Here is a 21,965-nt window from a genome sequence, read left to right on the forward strand (position 1 = left end):
ACCAACTTGCATTCCCACCAACAGTATAAGAGGGTTCCCCCTTCTCCACATCTTCTCCAACATATGTTGTTTCCTGTCTTGCTAATTTTGACCATTCTAACTGGTGTAATGTGGTATCTCAATGTGGTTTTAATTAGAATCTCCCTGATAGTTAGTGATGATGAACATTTTTTCATGTGTCTGATAGCCATTTGTATGTCTTAACTTTTAATAAATTTATTTTTCACGGATCACTCATTTATTTTTTGAAGTTTTTATTTAAATTCCAGTTAGCATACAGTGTAATATCAGTTTCAGGTGTACAATATAGTGATTCAACAGTTTCATACAACACCTGTTGTTCATCACAGCAAGTGTGCACCTTTTTTTAACTAGTTAATAATTGGTTTTGCAAAAATTCTGTGAAACTAACCAGGGTGAGGTTTAATAATTTTTGGAGTCATCTGGGGCTTCTGTTTCACTTATTTCCAGGAATAATGTCAGAAAAATCCATAGTAGAGTAGCAAATTAGTATATTTTATATGCAGGTAAATAAGGAACCATTCAGTCTTTTCTGTGGTTCACAAATGGACATGTATATTTCTCATATTTTCTTATTTTTACTCTACTTTCACAGGACAATAGAAACTAAAATCTTGGTTTATTATGAATAAAAAATTTATCCCTTCCTCTTGAAATGTGAAAAAGAAGAAAATATTGGGAATAATCATCCCATCTCATCCTAAAGAGCCAGTAGGAATTCTACTGCCAGTAAGCATTCTGTCCTGAAGATGCTGACATTTCTCTTAAGACACTATAACACTTCTATTATAGTAAGACTCTGACTGTGCTAGTCAGCCATGAGGCCAGATCATTAACTGTGATGACTGTCTCCATGAATAAAACCTATGGTTCAGTAATGTCCCAGAGTAAAGAAATTGGGAGTGCTCGGTGTCTACCACATATATCAGGATCAAGATTTTTTTTTAAAAAGAAATGAAAGCAACCAGACATAAAAGGGGATTTGTGTCTGTGATCCCATAAACCCATAGAGATGGCAAGAAGAGTGGTCAGTTGCCAGGGGCTGGCAGCAGGGGTGGGGCGCTGGGAGAAACTACTTAATATGTGCAAGATTTTCTCTTGGGGTGATGAAAATGTTTTTTTGGTTGTTGCTAACATTGCAAGTGTACTAAAAAAAAAAAAAAAAAAGAAAAAAAAGAAATGTGTCTGGATCTTTGATTCTCATTGATGTCCAAACAAAATTAGTGACAAAGTTGCTTCTATGAACTGAGGTCCTGCACAAGAGATCATGCTAGGCAAAAATCTGGAGGGAGGTTCAGTTTGGTCAGCTGGTATAAACTAATAGGGAATATAGTAATTGAATTCTACCCTGATTACATATATTAATTACTGAATTATACAAGGATCTTTCAATTTCTAATTTAACAATGACATGACAACTCTTTGAATGCTGGGCTGGCAGCCTCCATACATTCATAGTAACCAGACTCTGGAGAACCAACATGTGAAGAGACAGACAAGTAGTAAATGATTATGCCTACCTTTGAGCCATTCACACATTTCTCTTGCAAGCCAAAATCTTCAGAGTGAAGAGCAATTGACAGATTGATTAGATAATCAAGGTAAAGGATATGAGTCTTTACTTATTTATCTCCTAAGTAAAAGAAATACGGAAGTTGAAGAGTAGTTTCTATTTGTCAAAACATTTTAATTTCCTTGCTGATAAGGTCACAAGAATTAGATTATTCTTTTTCCCCCTGTCTCCCAATCAGAAATGTTCTAGACATTTGAGCTGTGGACTCAAGTAGATGCTGCACTAAACATTTTTAATTGTAAAATGTTTGCATTTTCAATCTTGGTGTTTTGGGTAGATTTTATTGCCTAATATTCATATTTTGTTAGTGAGTTTCATCTGATGGAGGCCATTTGGGGAAACTTTGGAACTAAGGTCTTGTGACTTTCAACACTTCCCTGTTTCAATTAGTGAACATATTTTTTCTTGTTATTTAGAGAGTCAGGTGAATATATATGGTTTATTTTTTATAACTTGTTGCTAGTAAACTTTCAGTTATAGTGGTTTTGTTTGTCAACTTTCCTAATTTCCCAGTGTATTTTGCAGATTATAAGTGATCATTGAACTTGGTGATAAAATTTCTACCACTGCTCCAATGAACTGCTGATTTTGTCATTGTTACTAGCTCTCTTCTATGAGAACAAGCAGAACAGTGTACTCCAGAGTAACTTTACAATTTTTAATTAAATTTAGTATTTATTATAATTTAGGTTATTTCTTATTTATTGTTGGCAAACAAGATTACACGTAATTTTGAAGAGTCTCTTAATCCAAACAATGTGAAGCCTATTTTTTCTGTGTTATCTGAGGCTTCTGTGTGTATTTCCCCCAGGATTTATACACTTTCTCTTTTAAATTACATCAGAAGGGCCTACTTGAAAAATAGTATTATGATATAGTTATGCATAGTAAACCTCTTGTGTTATGAATGATACCAATGGACATGTATACGTCTCATCTTTCCATAATTTTATTCTATGCTAATTTCAGCATGGATATAGAACTTGGTTTCATATAAAAGATTTTGTTTCTTCTCTTTGAGACATGAAATGAAGGAAAGTTTAAAGAGGAATTCTGTATCCCATCCTCAAGGGTCAGTGGGAATTTTCATGCTGGTAAGCATTTTTTTCTGAAGGTACTGTCATTCCTCTCAGGGAATTATAACCTCTACTGATACAATTTTGGCTAAGATCATCAGTCATGAGGCTAGATCCTTGACTGTAGTGGCAAGTCTCCATAACTGTATAGTATGGTTCAGTGTGTCCTAGGGAAACAGAATCCCGAGTGTTCAGTGTCTGCCATATATCTCAAGATTAAAATCCCTTTGCAAATGTGCTTAGATAAATGATGGCTTCACAAATGAGTCTTGTTGAAATCTGAATAAAATGAGTGACAAAAATCACTTCTATAAGCTGAGGTCCAGCACAGGGAACATGGTACTAGGCAAAAAATGTGAAAGAGAATTCAATTTGGTCAGCAAGTGGTACCAAATAAAAAAGACTATGCATTGGAAAACTAGCATGCTATCAATTGCTAGAGGACATGAATGGTACATAAATAACTACTGTGGAATGACATAGCAACTCTGAGTACCTGCCTGATAGCCTTCATATGCCCACAGTAAGCAGTGTATGGAAAAACAGCACATGAGTAGTGAACACTGGGAAATGGCTGTGTCTAGTCTTGAGTCATTTATACCATTTTCTCAGTCACAGTCATTTGTGAGAATCAACATATTTAGGTCTTATTAGACAGTCAGTCAGAAATAAATTATTCATTTTTTTTGCTTGTCACTTATCTCTTAAATATAATATGAGAAAGTTGAAGAGTAAGCAGATCATGTTTATTGAATAATCTTACTATGTTTTAATTTGCTTTTTAGCCTAGTTTTAAGAATAGAACTTCTTTTTTTTTTCTTTTTTCTCCTCAGGGAGAAATTTTCTAGATATTTGATGGCAGATTAAATTAGATATTTCACTATACATTTTAACATGAAAAGATTAAATTTCCAAATCTTGGAATTTTATGTTGATATCATTGCCTAACATTCATATTCCCTCAGTGGCTTTATGTGTATAAAGATAAGTTCTAATTTTAGTGAGTAATGCTTGAGAGGTAGGCTTTGGGTCAGCTTTGAGATGAAAGTTTTAGAAAATTTGATTTTCTATACTACTTTTTTCCTGAGGAAAGAATAATTTTTCTAGTTATGTAGATGGTCAAGGGAACATCTTTCATTCCTTAATTATCTATTATCAGTAAACATTCAACCGGGAAGATTTTGTTTCACAAATTTTAAAAATTCCTGTGTTTTTGTGGAATGTGATTTTTTTGAATTGCATAGAATACTCATCACCATAATAAAGAAGTGCTGATTTTGTCATTTTTATTGGTTCCTTTTCTCTGAGATGGACCAAAACAATGCATTCCAAGGGTAACAACCAATTTTAAATAAGTTTACTTTTATGGCTTATTTTTAAAATATTTTTCTGTAGTCAAGTAGATAATTGGTTTTGTGAAGTATCTGTTAATCCAAGCAATGTGAGTTATTAATTATCTGGTGAAATGTGAAATATTTTGTCTTTTATTTCCAGGATTTTTATGACTTCTCTCTTTGAATAACAGCAGAAACATCCTAGAAAAGTAATATGAGTTCATTTGATATGAAGGTATATTGTAATCTCTTCTGTATTATGCATGTTTGACAAATGGACATCACGTCTTTCCATATTTTACTCTATTTCAACAGGTTGTCATGAACCACTATCTGGGTCTCATATGAATTTGTTCCTTCTTTTTGAGAGAATTCCATTGTGGGGTGTCCCTGGATGGCTCAGTTATGCATCTGTGTTTGGCTCGGGTCATGATCCTGGAGTCCCAGGATTGATCAGGTCCCACATCAGGCTCCTTGCTCAGTGGGGAAACTGCTTCTTCCCTTCCCTCTGCCCCTCACCATGCGTCTTCTCTTTCTCTCACTCACTCACTCTCTCTGTCAAATAAATAAATAAAATCTTTTAAAAAAGAGAATTCCATTACAAATTCTAACATCAGTAAGCATTTTGTCCTGAAAATACTGGCATTCCTCTTGGGATACACTAACATTCATATGGTAGTAAAATTCTGACTGTACTAATCAGTTGTGAGGCTGTCATTGACTGTGATGACTAGTCTCCATGATTAAGTAGTACAGGTCAGTGTGTCCCAGGGAGAGAGAATCTGGAGTGCTTAGTTTCTGTCACATATCTTAGGATCAGTATCCCTTTTATAAATGTGACTGGATCAGTGATGAATTAAAAAATGGATTTCACTAAAATCTGAAAAAAATGAGTGACAGAAACAATTCTGTGAGCTGGGGTCTGCCAAAAGACCATATGAGGCAAAAAATATGGATAAAGTTCAGTTAATGAGGTAATAGTACCAGCTAGGTCTGTGGTGTTTGAAACCTAAACTTATTGCATACATTAGGAGAAAAGAATTGTACAGAGATCTATAAATATCTGATTTAGAAATGACATGGTAAGTCTTTGAGTGCTTGGCTGGCAGCATGTATACATTCATAATAATCAGACACTGGGGAACCTGCATATGAGTATTGAGACTGATGAGTCACATTTTTGTCTACCCTTAAGCCATTCATAAGATTTCCTTAGACGCTGCAGTTTTGTGAGTGAGGCATAGTCCATTGAGGTCAAATAGATAATTCAAAAGATATTATAATTAATTAGTTGCCAATTATTTTTTAGATAAAAGAAACATAATAGAAGCTGAACAATGATTTATATTTATGGGAATATCTCAGTGTTGTAATTTGCTTGTTAACCCAGTCACAATAATTCATAGAGCATTTTTTTCTTGTCACTCAAAGAGAAATTTGCTAGACATTTGAATGATGGATTCAAGTATATACTGTACTAAATATCTTTTTTAGAAGAGAGGGTGTTGGGGGGTGGACTAGCCAGGTGATGGGTATTAAGAAGGGCACATATTGTGATGAGCACTGGGTGTTATACACGACTAATGAACCGTTGAACACTACATCAAAAACTAATATTGCACTATATGTTGGCTAACTGAACAAAATAAAAAAATAAAAAATAAATATTTGTAACTGTGAAATTATTGCCAGTTATTTCCAAATCTTGGAATTTTATTGGCTAATATTGATATTCCTTCTGTCTGTTTCCTTCTGTTTAAAGGAAGGTCCTCGGAGAAACTGACTAGGTCTTAAAACAAATTACTTTCTGTACCTTCCTATTCCATGGAGCAGGATACTTTTTATTCTTGTCATATAGGTGGTCATTGAATGTATATAATTAATTGCTTATAAACTCTTGTCAATAAACTTTGAATTTGAAAGTTTTTCTTCCTTAGCTCCTCTGATTGTCCCTGTGGTTTGTAGGTTGGAAGTAAGATGGCAGTTGCATGAAATTCTTGCCACTTCACCAAAGAATACCTGATTTTGTCACTTTTACCAACTCCCTTATCTGAGAAGAAACAATGATGCACTCTTAAGGTAATACCTAAATTTTTATGAACTTTTTCCTGGGTTATTTTTATTATTTGTTTAAGTAATCAAGAATTAATTAATGTTGTATAGAGTCTGTCGATTTAAACACTGTGAGGCTTTAATAATCTAGTGATTCTTCAAGAATTTTGTTTATTTTTTTTCCAGAATTTTTGTAGTTTCTCAATCTTTCCATTAATGCCTAATAATTCCTGTTAGGCAAAGAAATGATGGCAAGGTCATTTCTCACCAGTGTGGCTGTGTTCGTACCAAAACTGTGCCTTACCCAAATGCCATTAGTACTTAGCAGTGTATCTTTGTGAGGACCACACTAAAAATAGAATAAAAAGTATTTTAATTAAGAGGTTCAGTGTCTGAGTTTTCTGTGTACACTGAACCCCTCTAGTCATGTGTCATATGTATTGTGCCCATGTGAGCCCTGCATGCATTGCTGTGACCACACTGTGGAATTAGGTGTAGCATAACCCTATGTGTCCTCTGCAAATTGCCATGTTCCTGAGCTCAAGCAGATTAAGTGATGTAAGTAATTTTTAAACAACTGCCCTTTATTTCCCTATAATGGCTTTTTGTGATTTCCTCCTCTCCAAATCACTGGATCATCTTTGAGGATAAAATAATTCTGAGGTTGAGTTACCGGAAAAATGTGCATTGTTGTGATTGAAATTTTCACCAGACCAACATCTTCTTGGAAATTTAAGCATACTCAGATACTCTGGTTGCTCATTTAATTTGTATGGCAGGAAATGTTGGATAAAATTTGCTCTGATGGAGGCTAGAAATCAACACAATTAATATATTTTTGGAATATCATTGTGTCACGGCCCATGTGACAAATCGACCAGGAATGCGAGGGTAAGAGGCTGGTGAAAAGAAATCAAAGAGACAAAGAGATGGGGCAGGAGGAGCACCAGGGATGATTTCCACCAAATGCCGCTTTATTAGTAAAAACAAGAGAGTATATAGAAGTCTAACAGTGAAAGGGTGCCTTATCTAAGTGTTGCTGCAGGATTAAAGGTTCACACACCAGTTTCATAATATTTTTCACTACAGACATACCAGCGCCAGGTGGTGGATGGTAAACATCATCCACTAGAAACACACTTGAAAGTTATCTCATAGCTTCTAACAGGACAGCAAGAACCACTAGAAGATTAAAGAGTGCATCTAGGTTGTTTTGAAGGTCAAATATCTAGAGGGCATGTGAGAAGTCACGTAGGCGAGCAAACAGCGCATGGCCCAAGCTCTTTCTCAAATGCAACTCAACTCCGTTATCCTCTGCCTTGAATCAGGCAGTGAGACATTGGAGGAGGCACAAGTCCCAACCTAGTTTGGCTCTCGTCTCAAGCCCCACCGCAGCTTCCCACATCTCCCCCTTCTTTTTTAAATAAATCAAGCATATGAAGTTGGGCTTGGGTATGCAGTCATTACCGTCCTGTTCGATATACAGAAATAGACCAGCCGATGAGGAGGGCAGTGAGAATCACAAAAATGATTATAAAAATCCAGAAGGAATGTTTCATGATATTACCCAGATTAAAACCTCGAAGGCTGCTTAGTATTTGATTTACTACATCAGCAGGGTTTACTACATCCAGTCGAGACTGACTGATGCTTGATATATTCTTTTGTAGATCCACTAAATCAAGGCTAACATTAGTATGATAAACAATTAGTTAACACACAGTAATTACAATGGATGTTTTACAGTAGGTGTTCCCCTGGAAAGGAGGTGAAAACTATTGTTCCCGAGCCCACTACCAGTAAAAAAGGTCTAGGAACACAGGCCCGTAAGGTTAGGTTGAAGTCTTTTGTGGCAGTATAACCACTCTTAGCTATTTACACCCCAATTGGTCCCAGGGCAGCAACCAGCTTCCAGAGTTCTGCATGAAACATCCCTCCGGCTGTAGAGAAGATCCCGCCAGGGATAGTCACATTATGCATCGGCAGGCCGGGAGGGTAAGCAACATATTGCAGAAGTTCTTCTCTATCTATTCTTGACCAATCGGTGATGGAGAAATCAGGGATGCCGTGAGGAGAGATGATCAAGGGCTTTTCTTGGAGACATTCTGTCCAAGTGGGGCCTGGATTAGAATGAAAGTATAAGTTAGAATAGTTTAATTTTGGGGGATAATTAGGGTAACCAGGAGGACGCATATCTCTCTGGGGAGTGTTAGGAGTTTTGTCACCTATAACCTCATAGACTGTCCATCTTTCTAGCCCTATCTCAGAATTAGAACAAATGATTCCACCTCATGCATATCCTAAAATATAGGTAACTATATGAGGTCTCGATTGGACTACCATACACCCATTGATAAAATCATGGCCAGAGGAAGGTAACTGGAAACATATCGGTACTTGAGCTGCTAGACTAGCCCAATTAATATAATGCTCCGTGCACTCCATGCCATCAGAGCTGCCTCCCCCGAAATAATCTGTAACATTAGTGTGTACTCGGGGAGTGGGATCATCCCAAGTAACAGGCCTTATATTATGTGGGTCAGGCAGATATGCCCAATTGGCTGTGACCTCACTATGGGGGAGGCCAACCATAGTTAATAATGTTAATAATATAGTGATCAATGCTTTATTGGGTTGGATCTGATTCACTATCTCTAGGGCCTGATTCAGGAGATCTCTTATTAAGCTCTGACTGTAAGGGGGGAGGTGTCTTCTTCTTCTCCATCTGTTCTGGCCGTTCAGCTGCTGTGCGACCTATATCAAAAAATTTAAAACATAAAGAGTTAAAATTAAATGCATATGAGGTGAATATTTCACTGTTCCCTGTAGTATCTCCCCCTCTTTTAATTTTTTGAGATAGGATTTTAGGACTCCATTAGCTCTTTCTGTAATGGCTTGTCCTTGAGAATTATCAGGAATACTCATCGAATGCTTAATTTGAAGGGTTTGGCAAAATTTCTGAAAAGCCTTAGTAAAATAACCCATGTTTCCAATAGTGTCCTGTTACAAGGAGAACAGATTCTTATTGAATTTATGCAAATAACTGATTGCCATGGAAGAAAGAATACTTACTGAGACCTTTTGATTTTCAGAGGGTTCAGACAGAAAAAAAAAATTGAACCCTTTGATTTGTTTGCAAATAAAAATTTTATATTTCTGTAAGTCACAGACATCTTAAGAAAAAAAGTTTCCTTAGTCTGGAAGAGCAAACATTAGAGAACCAGCTATGTTTAAAATAAGACAAAACATTAAGAGACACAACATTATAATCTTTTAGTTTATTTAGTCCCATGTTACTAAATCTGGTTTAGTCTGAATGCAGCTTTCGTTAGTTCTGGAAATTCTTACCCATTTCAGTTTTAGGATTTTAACATATCAAAGACCTGTATCTGTCCCGAAAGTCCTTTATATGAATCTTCTTTAAAGTGGAATTCATCTTACAATATAATTAAAACAATTACAAATGACAAAAACAGAATAGATATGGCTAAATTACCAGGTAATGACCTTATCAAAACATTAAAACTTTAGGAAATGTATAGAACCCTTAGAGTAGTTACAGCACTTACCCAAATGTAACTCAAGGTTTATTATTGGTTTAGCAGTACTTACTGAGTAACTTAGTATACCAAGGAAAAGTCTTATGAATCAAAGAGCTCTCATTTACAATTTAAATCTTGTCAACAATTGCTAAAATCTTAAAAAGTTTTAAAGCACATGCCTAAATATAATTAGGGATGTTAAACACCTGATAAAACAAAACATAGAAACTGTATTTTCTGGGCAGGCAAAGAGAAAACCATAACAGATCAATTAACCTAAGAAAACTTTGCCCTTTTAAACAGAGAGAAAACCAGCTTTTTTATATAAGTGTCTTTTTATTTTTAAGTATGCAGTCTTAAGATAGTGGGTTTATTAGATTTCTCTCCTATTGTGAGCGATGTCGCAGACAAAGGGAGGGGGATCTTTCAGATGCTGTCCTGCTCGTGTCCCTTGCGGGAACTTAGAAGCGTCTTAGCTAAGGTCTGTCTGTATAAACCCCGGACCAGGCTACTCCGTGGAGTAGATGACCATTATGCCACATGACGCCCCACGAGACTCAGGGTGCAGCCCACTCAGACTCCATAGCTGAAGTGGTGGAGCCATACAGACACATTCACACAGTCAGGCACTCTTCAGATTCAAACAGGTTGGACATCACACTTCCCTGGGTATCCCTGGCTAATGGGAGGTGATCAGTCTCCCCTTTCACTCTTTACGAATAAGAGTGAGTTTCTATGGTTACAGGCAATGGGGGATGGTAACGGGGTGTTTTCGCAGTCCCTCAAGGTTGGACCGCTTTCCCAATCTCTCAAGGCCAAATGGCCCTTTCACTTGGAAGTATAATCTATGTGGAAGTATGCCAGGAGGGTGCTAAATCACCCTGGGGGCTGTTTTTTCTTTCTTTTCTTGTCCATCCTGACCATATCTAAAATTTCTTTTCTGAAGATTTCCCTTTACAAACCTTTTACAACTTTCCTTTGTATTCAGGTTTTGTCCCAAGCCATTTCCTTCCAAACAACCATCTCATTTAGGACAAAATTACCTTCTTTTACCTTTAATAAAATGTATTCCCATTCCTTAAATCTTTCTTACATATCTCCTACTTTCCTACATACAGAGTTGCTTTCTTTATTTCCATCAGTCTTAGTTACACTAAGCAGAATTTTGTACTCTTAGAAACACCTTAATCTCTAGTGAAGACTAAGTGTTAACCAATTGTGAACATTATAACAGAATTCTTTAGAATTCTGATGGCAAATTATGAATTTGAATTATGAATTATGAATTATGAATATGAATTATGATGGCAAATTATGAATCAGTTAAGCACAAAACATGCTCAGATTTAATATACATAACATAACATAATTATGTTAATAACATAAACAGATTTAAATACTCTTAATTTCTTTGCTATAAGAAGTTAAAAGCACAAACCTATGTTTAAGTAATCAAAGCTTTAGTATTTTATTCTATCTGAAAAATACCTAGATGTCCAACAAATTTAATTTTATTTGTTATTCAAGCAAAACTTTAAATTTTTAGGTTACCAAAGACTTTGAAAGCTACTTTAACAATTACCCATTAAAACTTTGAGACAGACAATTAACCATCAGTTGAGTAATTTCTTTTTGCTAACAAATTTTAACCAATAACATGAGCTTATTTGACCTTCAGTAAACTTTGAAGTTTTACATTTACTGCTGATAACTTAAAAGACATGTCTATCTTAATTAAACCACCAAACTTAACTTAGGGTTAAGTAGTCAGGCCAGAGAAAGCAGGGAACTTCCCCGAAACAAAGAGGTTTTGGCAGCTGCTGAGGAATATTCCCTAAGGTCTCTGTCCTGAGTTAGATCAACCCCAGTTAGCTCCAGTTACAGCCATTGGCTCCCCTATATCCTCTGTTTTCTTGGGCAAATCGTCAATCTCATCTGGAGGTTCCTGGGAAGCTATAGAAACCAGCTCAAAAGAGTGTTGTGGATCTAATGCCTCACGAATATTATCCCAGACCTGCATAGTATCAGGGGGAACAGTAGTAGGGGCACGTATTTTGATCTGGTTCTTTATTTCTTGCCCCACTCTTTGCCATGCATCCAAACTCATGGTTCCTTCTTTGGGGAACCATGGCCATAATTCTGAAACTGTACAAAAAAATTGCTGCAAGGCCTTCTTAGAGACCTTGGACCCTTTCTGCTTCAAAAGGGCCTGCACTGCAGTGACAAAAAGATCCTGCTCTAAAGACTGAAAGTGCCCCATTATATACTCCTGCTGTCGCCCACACAGTCTGGGTGCCTCTTACCTGAATGGCGGTAATTACTTACCTGTGTATGCGCGGCGCTCGCTGTCCCTGTTCGGGCACCACTTGTCACGGCCCGCATGACAAATCAACCAGGAATGCGAGGGTAAGAGGCTGGTGAAAAGAAATCAAAGAGACAACGAGATGGGGCAGGAGGAGCACCAGGGATGATTTCCACCAAATGCCGCTTTATTAGTAAAAACAAGAGAGTATATAGAAGTCTAACAGTGAAAGGGTGCCTTATCTAAGTGTTGCTGCAGGATTAAAGGTTCACACACCAGTTTCATAATATTTTTCACTACAGACATACCAGCGCCAGGTGGTGGATGGTAAACATCATCCACTAGAAACACACTTGAAAGTTATCTCATAGCTTCTAACAGGACAGCAAGAACCACTAGAAGATTAAAGAGTGCATCTAGGTTGTTTTGAAGGTCAAATATCTAGAGGGCATGTGAGAAGTCACGTAGGCGAGCAAGCAGTGCATGGCCCAAGCTCTTTCTCAAATGCAACTCAACTCCATTATCCTCTGCCTTGAATCAGGCAGTGAGACATTGGAGGAGGCACAAGTTGGAGCATGGTTTGGCTCTCATCTCAAGCCCCACTGCGGCTTCCCACATCATTGGAAACATCCTAGGATAGCAGTATATTAGTTTATTCAATAAGAGGCACATTAACCCTCCTATCTTGTGCCTCTGGTGGACTAATGAACATATTTATTTCTCATCTTTCTACATATTTACTCTATTCCCACAGGTTAATGAGGATAAAGCTCCGGTTTCACATAAAAATGTTTTTCCTTATCCTTGAGATATGACACCATCCTCAATGGCCAGTAGGAATGCTCAATAATTTTTAGTTAGCATTTGTCCCTAAAATATTGATCTTTCTTTTAGGGATTATGTGATACTCCAGTTATCATAAGGTACTCTATGATAGTCAGCTAGAAAACATGAATCATTAATGTTGGGGCTGGTCTCCATGACTGAATAGGGAATGTTTCCCAGAGTAATGAATTCCAGAGTGTTCAGTTTCTTTTGTTTTTTTGAGGTACACAATATCCTGTTTTAGGAACTTGTATGTATCAGTGGTGATTCTAATTGATGTCATTGCTCAGATGATGTCATCTGAACAAAATAAGTTACACAATTGTTTCTGTGAAACTGAGGTCCATCACAGATATCCACTGTAGAGAAAATATGTACAAGAAGGAGATCTGTGTTTTCATTTGTGTGGTACCAGCAATAACTGGAGTATTAGAAAATCAAGGTGCTCATTTAAAAAAAATATTTTATTTATTTATTTGACAGAGGGAGATGTGAGAGAGGGAATTAAAGCAGGGAGAGTGGCAGAATGAGAAGCAGGTTTCCCACTGAGCACCTATGGTGTACTGCTCCAGCCTAAGATGCCACTATACTTATATCTTTCCAAAAACTGTGACTGACTGACTTCTGCTCCACACCGATCTCTATAGAGAACTAGAAAACCTGAAGCTAGTACTGACTGGGAGTCAAGACATTTGTTTCAGATGCATCCTCTTCCTTCTTGCCCCCATTCCCAATACCAGTTGACAAACATGTCTGTCATTCTCATTTAGAAAGAAATTAAACCTATGCAAAGCTCTCTTAACAGGCCCTTGATCATTTAGTGGTGGCTAAAAAGACCTTTGGCCCATATAAGAAGTATGGGGAGTAATAAAGAGGGCAGACCAAAACATACCTAATTAAAACTCACCACACACTGAACCAGGTCCAAACACACCCCACCGAAGGCAACTTCCTGAAGCACAAGACCCTAGACAGAAAATGATCTTTTCTTGATATGGCCATTACTTTCAAGAGCAAGAAACATAACAGGTTTCCTTAACACACAGAAGAAGGAGGTCTAGGCAAAATGCCAGATGGAGGAATTTATCCCAAAACAAAGAACAAGAAGCAATCACAACCAGTGTCTAATCAAAACAGAAGTAGGTAATATATGTGAATGATAATTTTAAAAAGCAATAATAAGGATTGTAGCTAGGATAGAAAAAACATGGAAGACTCTACGAAGTCTTACTGCAGAGATAAAGGAACTAAAAACTAGTCGGGCCAAAATAAAAAAATGTTATAACTGAGATGCAAAACTAACTGGATGTATTGGCAAGGATGGGAGAAGCAGAGAAATTAATCAGTGATATAGAAGATAAAATTATGGAAAAAATTAAGCTGAAAGGAAAACAGAAAGAAAAATATTGTATCATAAATATAGACTTAGGGAACTCTGTAAGTCCATAAAGAGTAATAGCATTTGTATTACAGGAGTCCCAGAAGAGGGAAAAAGAGGGGCAGAAGGTTTATTTGAACAAATTATAGCTAAAAACTTCCCTAATCTGGGGACAGAAATAGACATCCAGATCAAGGAGTCACAGCGAATTCCCATCAAATTCAACAAAAGCCAGCCATCAAGACAAATCACAGTAAAATTGGCAAAATACACAGAAAAGGAAAGAATCCTGAAAGCAGCAAGGGAAAAATGTCTAACCTAGAAGGGAAGACAAATGAAGTTTGCTGCATATCTGTCCATAGACATTTGGCAAACCAGAGAGTAGCATGATATATTCAATGAGCTGAATAGGAAAAATATGGAACCAAGAATACTTTATCCAGCAAGGCTGACATTCAGAATAGAAAGAGAGATAGACTCTTAGCTATAGAGAATTACGTGAGGATTGATGGAGGGAATATGGGTGGGGAAATGGGCTAAATGGGTAATGCGCATTAAGGAAGACGCTTATAATGAGCGCTGAATCTTACACGTAATGATGAATCACTGGATTCTACTCTTGAAACTAATACTATGCTGTGTGTTAACCAACTTGAATTTAAATACAAACTTGGGAGAAAATGAAGAACATAAAGAAAAAGGAGAAATAGTTTTCTAGACAAATAAAAACTAAAGTAGTTCCCAACCAATAAACCAGCCCCACAAGAAATATTAAAGGGGGACTTTCAAATGTTAAAGAAAGATCAAAATCAACAAAGAAAGGAACAGAGAAAATCTCCAGAAATACCAGTGTTATAGATAATACAATGGCACTAAGTACGTGTCTATCACTAATCACCCTAAATGTAAATGGACTAAATACTACAATCAAAAGACATAGGGTATCTGAATGGATAAAAGGATAAGACTCATCTATGTATTGCTTACAAGAATCTCACTTTAGACCTAAAGAAACCTCCAGATTGAAAGTGAGAGGATGTAGAACCATCTATCATGCCAATGGACATCAAAAGAAAGCCAGAGAAGCAATAATTACATTAGATAAACTAGATTTTAAACCAAAGAATGTAATAAGAGATGAAGAAGGACACTATATCATAATTAAGGGGTATATCCAACAAGAAGTTCTAGCAATTGTCAATATTAATGCTCCCAGTTTAGGAGTAGCCAAATATATAAATCAATTAATAACAAACATAAAGAAACTCAATGACTTATTACGGTAATACTAGGGGACTGTAACACCCCACTTACAGCAACGGACAGATCATTTAAGCAGAATACCAACAATGAAGCAAATGTACATAACAGATATATCCAGAACATGTTATCCTAAAGCAGCAGAATATATATTCTTTTCTAGTCACATGCAACGTTCTCCAGAGTAGGTCACATACTGGATCAAGTACAAAAGGACATATAAGTACAATAAGATTGAGGTCATGCCATGCATATTTTCAGACCACAATGCTATGAAACTTGAAATCAATCCCCACCCCCACGCACACCAAAAAATAAAGTTGGAAAAACACAAATACATGGAGGTTAAAGAATATCCTACTAAAGAATGGATGGGTTAACCAGGAAATTTAAGAAGTAATAAAAATACGTAGAAGCAAATGACAATGAAAACATAATAGTCCAAATTCTTTGGAATTCAGAGAGACATATATATCAATACAGGACTACTTGGTGACTCAGTTGGTTGAGCATCTTCCTTTGGCTCAGGTCATAATCCCAGGGTCCTGGGATCGAGTCCCATATTGGGCTCTGTGCTCAGCAGGGAGTCTGCTTCACCCTCTGCCTGTTCTGCCTGCAGCTCTCTGTGCTTCTGCTCTCTCTCTCTGACAAATAAATAAATAAAATCTTAAACAAACAAACAAAAAAGTCTCAGATATACAACCTAACCTTACAACTAAGGGAACTAGAAGAAGAGCAAATAAAACATAAAGGCAACAGAAGAAGGGAAATAATAATATCAGAGCAGAAATAAATGACAGAAACAAACAAAAAAGCTGTAGAACAGATCAACAAAACTAAGACCTTGGTCTTTGAAAGAACTAACAAAATTGATAAACTCCTAGCCACTTATCAAAAAGCAAAGAGAAGGGAACAAAATAAGTAAAATCACTACTTTAGGAGAGATCATAACTAACACCGTAGAAATACAATTATAAGAGAATGTAATTAATAATCATATGCCCATAGACTATAGGCAATCTGGAAGAAATGGATAAATTGTTAGAAACATGCAAACTAGTTGCCTGGGTGGCTCAGTGGGTTATAGCCTCTATCTTTGGCTCAGGTCATGATCCCAGGGTGCTGGGATTGAGCCTCACTTCGTGCTCTCTGCTTGGCAGGGAGCCTGCTTCCTCCTCTCTCTCTGCCTGCCTCTCTGCTACTTGTGATCTCTGTCTGTCAAATAAATAAATAAAATCTTAAAAAAAAGAAAGAAAGACCCATGAAAACTACCAAAACTGAAACAGGAATGAATAAAAAATTTGACCAGACCCATAAGAAGCAAAAAATTGAATCAGTAATCAAAAATTTCCCAACAAACAAAAGTCCAGGAGCAGAGGGTTTCCCAGGGGAATTCTACCAGACATTTAAAGATGAGTTAATACAATTTCTTCTCAATTTGTTCTAAAAAATTGAACTGGAAGGGAAACTTCCAAACTCATTCTAGAGGGCCAGCATTACCTTGATTCCAAAACCTCCAAAACCCCCATTAAAAAGGAGAATTACAGACCAATATCCCTGATGAACACAGACTTAAAAATTCCCATTGAGATATGAGCAGTTCTAATCCAATGGTACATTTAAAGAATTATTCACCATGGTCAAGTGAGATTTATTCCTGTGCTTCAGAAGTGGTTCAATATCTGCAAATCAATCAGTGTTATACACCACATTAATAAAGAATAAGAAGCTTATGATCACCTCAAAATATGCATAAAAGGCATTTGATAAAATATAGCATCCATTCTTGATTAAAACCATCAACAAAGTAGGGATAGAGGTAACGTACCTCAACATCATAAAGGCCTTATATGAAAAAACCACAGCTAATATCCTCACTGGGGCAATCTGAGAGCTTTGGTTCTAAGGTCATGTAGAAGAGAGAGATGTCCTATTTAACATAGTACTGGAAGTTCTGGCCTCAGCAAAAAAGACAACAAATAGAAATAAAAAGCATTCAAATTAGTAAGGCAAAAGTAAAACTTTCACTATTAGCAGAGGACATGATACTCTATGTAGAAAACCTGAAAGACTCCATCAAAAAAATTGTGATCACTGATACAAAACTTCAGCTGAGTCTCAGGATATAAAATCAGTGTACAGAAATCAGTTGCATTTCTATACAGCAATAATGAAGCAACAGAAATAAAACTCAAGGAATCAATCCCATTCACAATTACACACACAAAAAAAAACCACAAAAGATACCTAGGAATAAACCTAGTCAAAGAGGTAAAACTCTGTAAACCATGTAAAACATATGAAAGAAATTGAAGATAACACAAAGAAATGGAAAAACATCCCATGCTTATGGATTGGAAAAATAAATATTGTTAAATGTCTATACTACCCAAAGCAATCTACACATTTAATGCAGTCCCTCTCAAAATACCACCAGCATTTTTCACAGAACAAAAATTTAAAAATCCTAAAATTTGTGTGGAACCACAGAAAGATCCCAAGGATCATTCTTAAAAAAGAAAAATTCTAAACTTGCAGCTATATTACAAAGCTGTAGCCATCAAGATAAGACACAAAAATAAGACACATAGATCAATGGAACAGAAGAGAAAACCCAGAAATGAGCCCACACCTGTATGATCAATAATCTTCTACAAAGTAGGAAAGGATATCCAATGGAAAAAATAGTGTTGAATAAATGTTGGAAAAACTGGACTGCAACATGCGGAACAATGAAATTGAACCACTTTCTTATACCCTACACAAAAATAAATTTAAAATGGTTGAAAGTCCTAAATGTGACACAGAAAACCATCGAAATCCTTAAGGATATCACAGGCAGCAACCTCTTTGACCTAGGTCGTAGTAAATTCTTAGTAGACATGCCTTGGGAGGCAAGGAAAACAAAAGTGAAAATGAACTATTGGGACCTCATCAAAACAAAAATCTTCTGCACATTAAAGAAAACAATCAACAAATGTAAAAAGCAGATGGAATAATATATTTGCAAATGACATATCAGATAAAGAATTTATCATACTCAATACCCATAAAACAATCCAGTAAGGAAATGGGTTGAAGACATGAATAGACACATTTCCAAAGAAGGCATCAAAATGGCCAACAGATACATAAAAAGTTGCTCAACATAGCTGAGCATCAGGGGAATATACAAATCAAAACCACAATGAGATACCACCTCATACCTGTCAGAATGGCTAAAATTAACAGCATAGGAAACAACAGGTGCTGGCAAAGATATAGAGAAAGAGGAAACCTCTTACACATCCATGGTATAAATGCAAACTGGTGCAGTCACTTTGGAAAACAATCCAAAATGTTCAAAATAGAAGCACCCTATTACCCTCTAGTTGCACTGCTAGGTATTCACTCAAAGGATTAAAAAGAAATACTGGTTTGAAGAAGGATATGTCTCCTGATGTTTATAGCAGTATTATAAACAATAGCCAAATCATGGGATGAGCCCAAATGTCCATCAACTGATGAAGAGATAAAGAAGAGATTATATATATGCAATGGAGCAGTCATCAAAAGTCATCAGTCCTCAAAAAAATTAAATCTTGCCATTTGCAACAACATGAATAGAGCTTGTGTGTTAAGTAAAATACATCAGTTCAGAGAAAGATACCATGTGATTTAAGTCATATATGGAATTTAAAGAACAAAAGAGATGAACATAGAAGAAAGGGGAAAAAGAGAAGAAAACCATAAATGACTTTTGTAAAAATTTAAATTCAGTTACTTAAAATATAGAATATTTTTGATTCAGATATAGTGTTAAATGATTCATCAGTTGTGTATAAAACCCAGTACTCATCACATCACATGCCCTCCTTAATGCCCATTACTCAATTATCAATTCAAAATGGATTAAAGACCTCAAATGTGAGACAAGAATCCATCAAAATCCTAGAGGAGAACCTAGGCAGGAGCCTCTTTGTCCACAGCCACAGCAACTTCTTGCTTGACACGTCTCCAAAGGCAAGAGAAACTAAAGTAAAAATGAACTATTGGGACTTCATCAATATAAAAAGCTTCTGCACAACAAAGGAAACAGTCAACAAGACTAAAGGGCAACCTACAAAATGGGGAAAAGATATTTGCAAATGACAATACAGATAAAGGGCTAATATCTAAGACATATAAAGAACTCATGAAGCTCAAGAGCCAAAAAATCAAATAATCCAGTCAAGAAATGGGCAGAAGACATGAACAGATATTTCTTGATGGTATTTTGTTGGGATTCATGAATGTGTAGATTGCTATGTGTAGCATAGACATTTTAACAGTATTTATTCTTCTAATCCATGAGCATGGCATGTTTTTCCATCTCTTTGTACCATCTTCAATTTCTTTCATAAGTATTCTGTAGTTTTTAGAGTATAGATTCTTTATCTCTTGATTAGGTTTATTCCTAGGCATCATATGGTTTTTGATGCAATTGTAAATAGGATTGATTCCCTAATTTCTCTGTCTTCAGTCACATTATTAGTGTATAGAAATGCCCCTGATTTCTGTGCATTGATTTTTATCCTGACGTGTTGCTGAATTCCTGTATGTATTCTAGAAATATTGGGGTTGAGTCTTGGGGGTTTTCCAAAAAAAGTATAATGTCATCTGCAAAGGGTGAGAGACTGACTTCTTTGCCCATTTGAAGGCATTTATTTCTTTTTGATGTGCGTGTGCTGAGGCTAGGACTCTAGTACTATGTTGAACAACAGTGACGAGAGAGGATATCCCTGCCTTGTTCCTGACCTCAGGAACAAGCTCTCAGGTATTCCACATTAAGAATGCTATTCACTGTGGGCTTTTAATATATGGCTTTTATGATTTTGAAGTATGTTCCCTCTATGTGGAGAATTTTAATTAAGATAGAATGTTGTATTTTATTAAATGCTTTTCTGCATCAATTGAGGGGATCATATGATTCTTGTCCTTTATTTTATTGTGATGTGTCAAGTTGATTGATTTGTGAATGTTGAACCACCCTCGCAGTCCAGTAATAAATCCCACTTGGTTGTGGTGAATAATCCTTTTAATATACTTTTGGATCCTATTGGCTAGTATCTTGGTAAGAATTTTTGCATCCATGTTCATCAGGGATATTGATCTATAATTCTCCTTTTTGGTGGGGTCTTTAATTTGGGGATCAAGGTAATGCTGGCTTCATAGAACAAGTATGGAAGTTTTTCTTCCTTTTCTGTTTTTTGAAACAACTTCAGAAGAATAGGTATTATTATTATTTTTTAAAGTTTGGTAGAAGTCCCATTGACAGCCATCTGGCCCTGGACTCTTGGTTTTTTGGAGATTTTTTAATTACTGCTTCAATTTCCTTGCTGGTCATGGGTCTGTTCAGGTTTTCTATTTCTTCCAATTTCAGTTTTGGTAGTTTGCATTTTTCCAGGAATGCGTCTATTTCTTCCAGACTGCCTAATTTGTTGACATAGCATTGCTCATGTTAAGTTTTTAAAATTATTTGTATTTCCTTGGCGTCAATTGTGATCTTTCCTCTTTCATTCATGATTTTATTAATTTGGGTCCTTTCTCTTCCCTTTTTGATAAGTCTGGCTAGGAGGTTTATCAATCTTATTAATTCTTTCAAAGTACTAGCTCCTAGTTTCATTGATCTGTTCTACTTTTCTTTTGGTTTCTATTTCATTGATTTTTGCTCTGACATGTATTATTTCTCTTGTCCTGCTTGATTTAGGCTTTATTTGCTGTTCTTTGTCCAGCTCTTTTAGGCGTATTTTAAGATTCTGTATTTGAGGCTTTTCTTGTTTCTTGGGAAAGTCTTATATTACTATGTATTTCCTTCTCAAGACTGCCTTTGCTGTATCCAAAATGTTTTGAACATTTGTGTTTTCATTTTCATTTGTTTCCATGAAATTTAAAATTCTTTTTAAGTTTCCCTATTTACCCATTCATTCTTTAGCAGGATGCTCTTGGACCTCCTAGTGTTCGAGTTTCTTCTAAAGTTCCTCTTATGATTGAGGTTAAGCTTTAAAGCATTGTGGTCTGAAAACATGCAGGGAATAATCCCGGTCTTTTGGTACTGGTTAAGAATTGATTTGTGACCCAGTATGTGATCTATTCTGGAGAATGTTCCATGTGCACTTGAGAAGAATGTGTATTCTGTTGCTTTAGAATGGAATGTTCTGTATATATCTGTGAAGTCCACCTGGTCCAGTGTTTCATTCAAAGCCATTGTTTCCTTGTTTATATTCTGCTTAGATGATCTGTCCATTGCCGTGAGTGGGGTATTAAAGTCCCCTAGTATTTTTGTATTATTATCAATGTGTTTCTTTAATTTTGTTATTAATTGGATTATATAATTGGCTACTTCTAAGTTAGGAGCATGAATAATTATAATTTTTAGACCTTCTTGTTGGGTAGATCTTTTAAGTATTATATAGTGTCCCTCTCCTTCCCTTACTGTAGCATTTGGTTTAAGGCTCATTTATCTGATAGGATTGCTATCCCAGCTTTTTTTTTAATGTTTATTAGCATGATAAATGGCTCTTTTGGTCTAAAATGAGTCTCTTGTAGACAGCATATGGTTGGGCCTTGCATTTTTATCCAGT

At 36.1% G+C, this 21,965-nt stretch overlaps 1 long non-coding RNA gene across 1 annotated transcript in view; it reads left to right on the forward strand.

The window, feature by feature from the left end:
• Positions 1–326: 326 nt before the first annotated feature.
• Positions 327–21,965, forward strand: part of LOC123936132 — a 44,970-nt gene continuing 23,331 nt past the window's right edge. Inside the window, exons 1-4 of the long non-coding RNA XR_006817086.1 lie at positions 327–750; positions 2,616–2,688; positions 4,165–4,239; positions 5,970–6,083. This is a non-coding gene — a long non-coding RNA (uncharacterized LOC123936132). The remainder of the gene's footprint in view (positions 751–2,615; positions 2,689–4,164; positions 4,240–5,969; positions 6,084–21,965) is intronic.

The sequence above is a fragment of the Meles meles genome, unplaced genomic scaffold (genome assembly GCF_922984935.1).
Source record: "Meles meles unplaced genomic scaffold, mMelMel3.1 paternal haplotype, whole genome shotgun sequence".
Lineage (NCBI taxonomy): Eukaryota > Metazoa > Chordata > Mammalia > Carnivora > Mustelidae > Meles > Meles meles.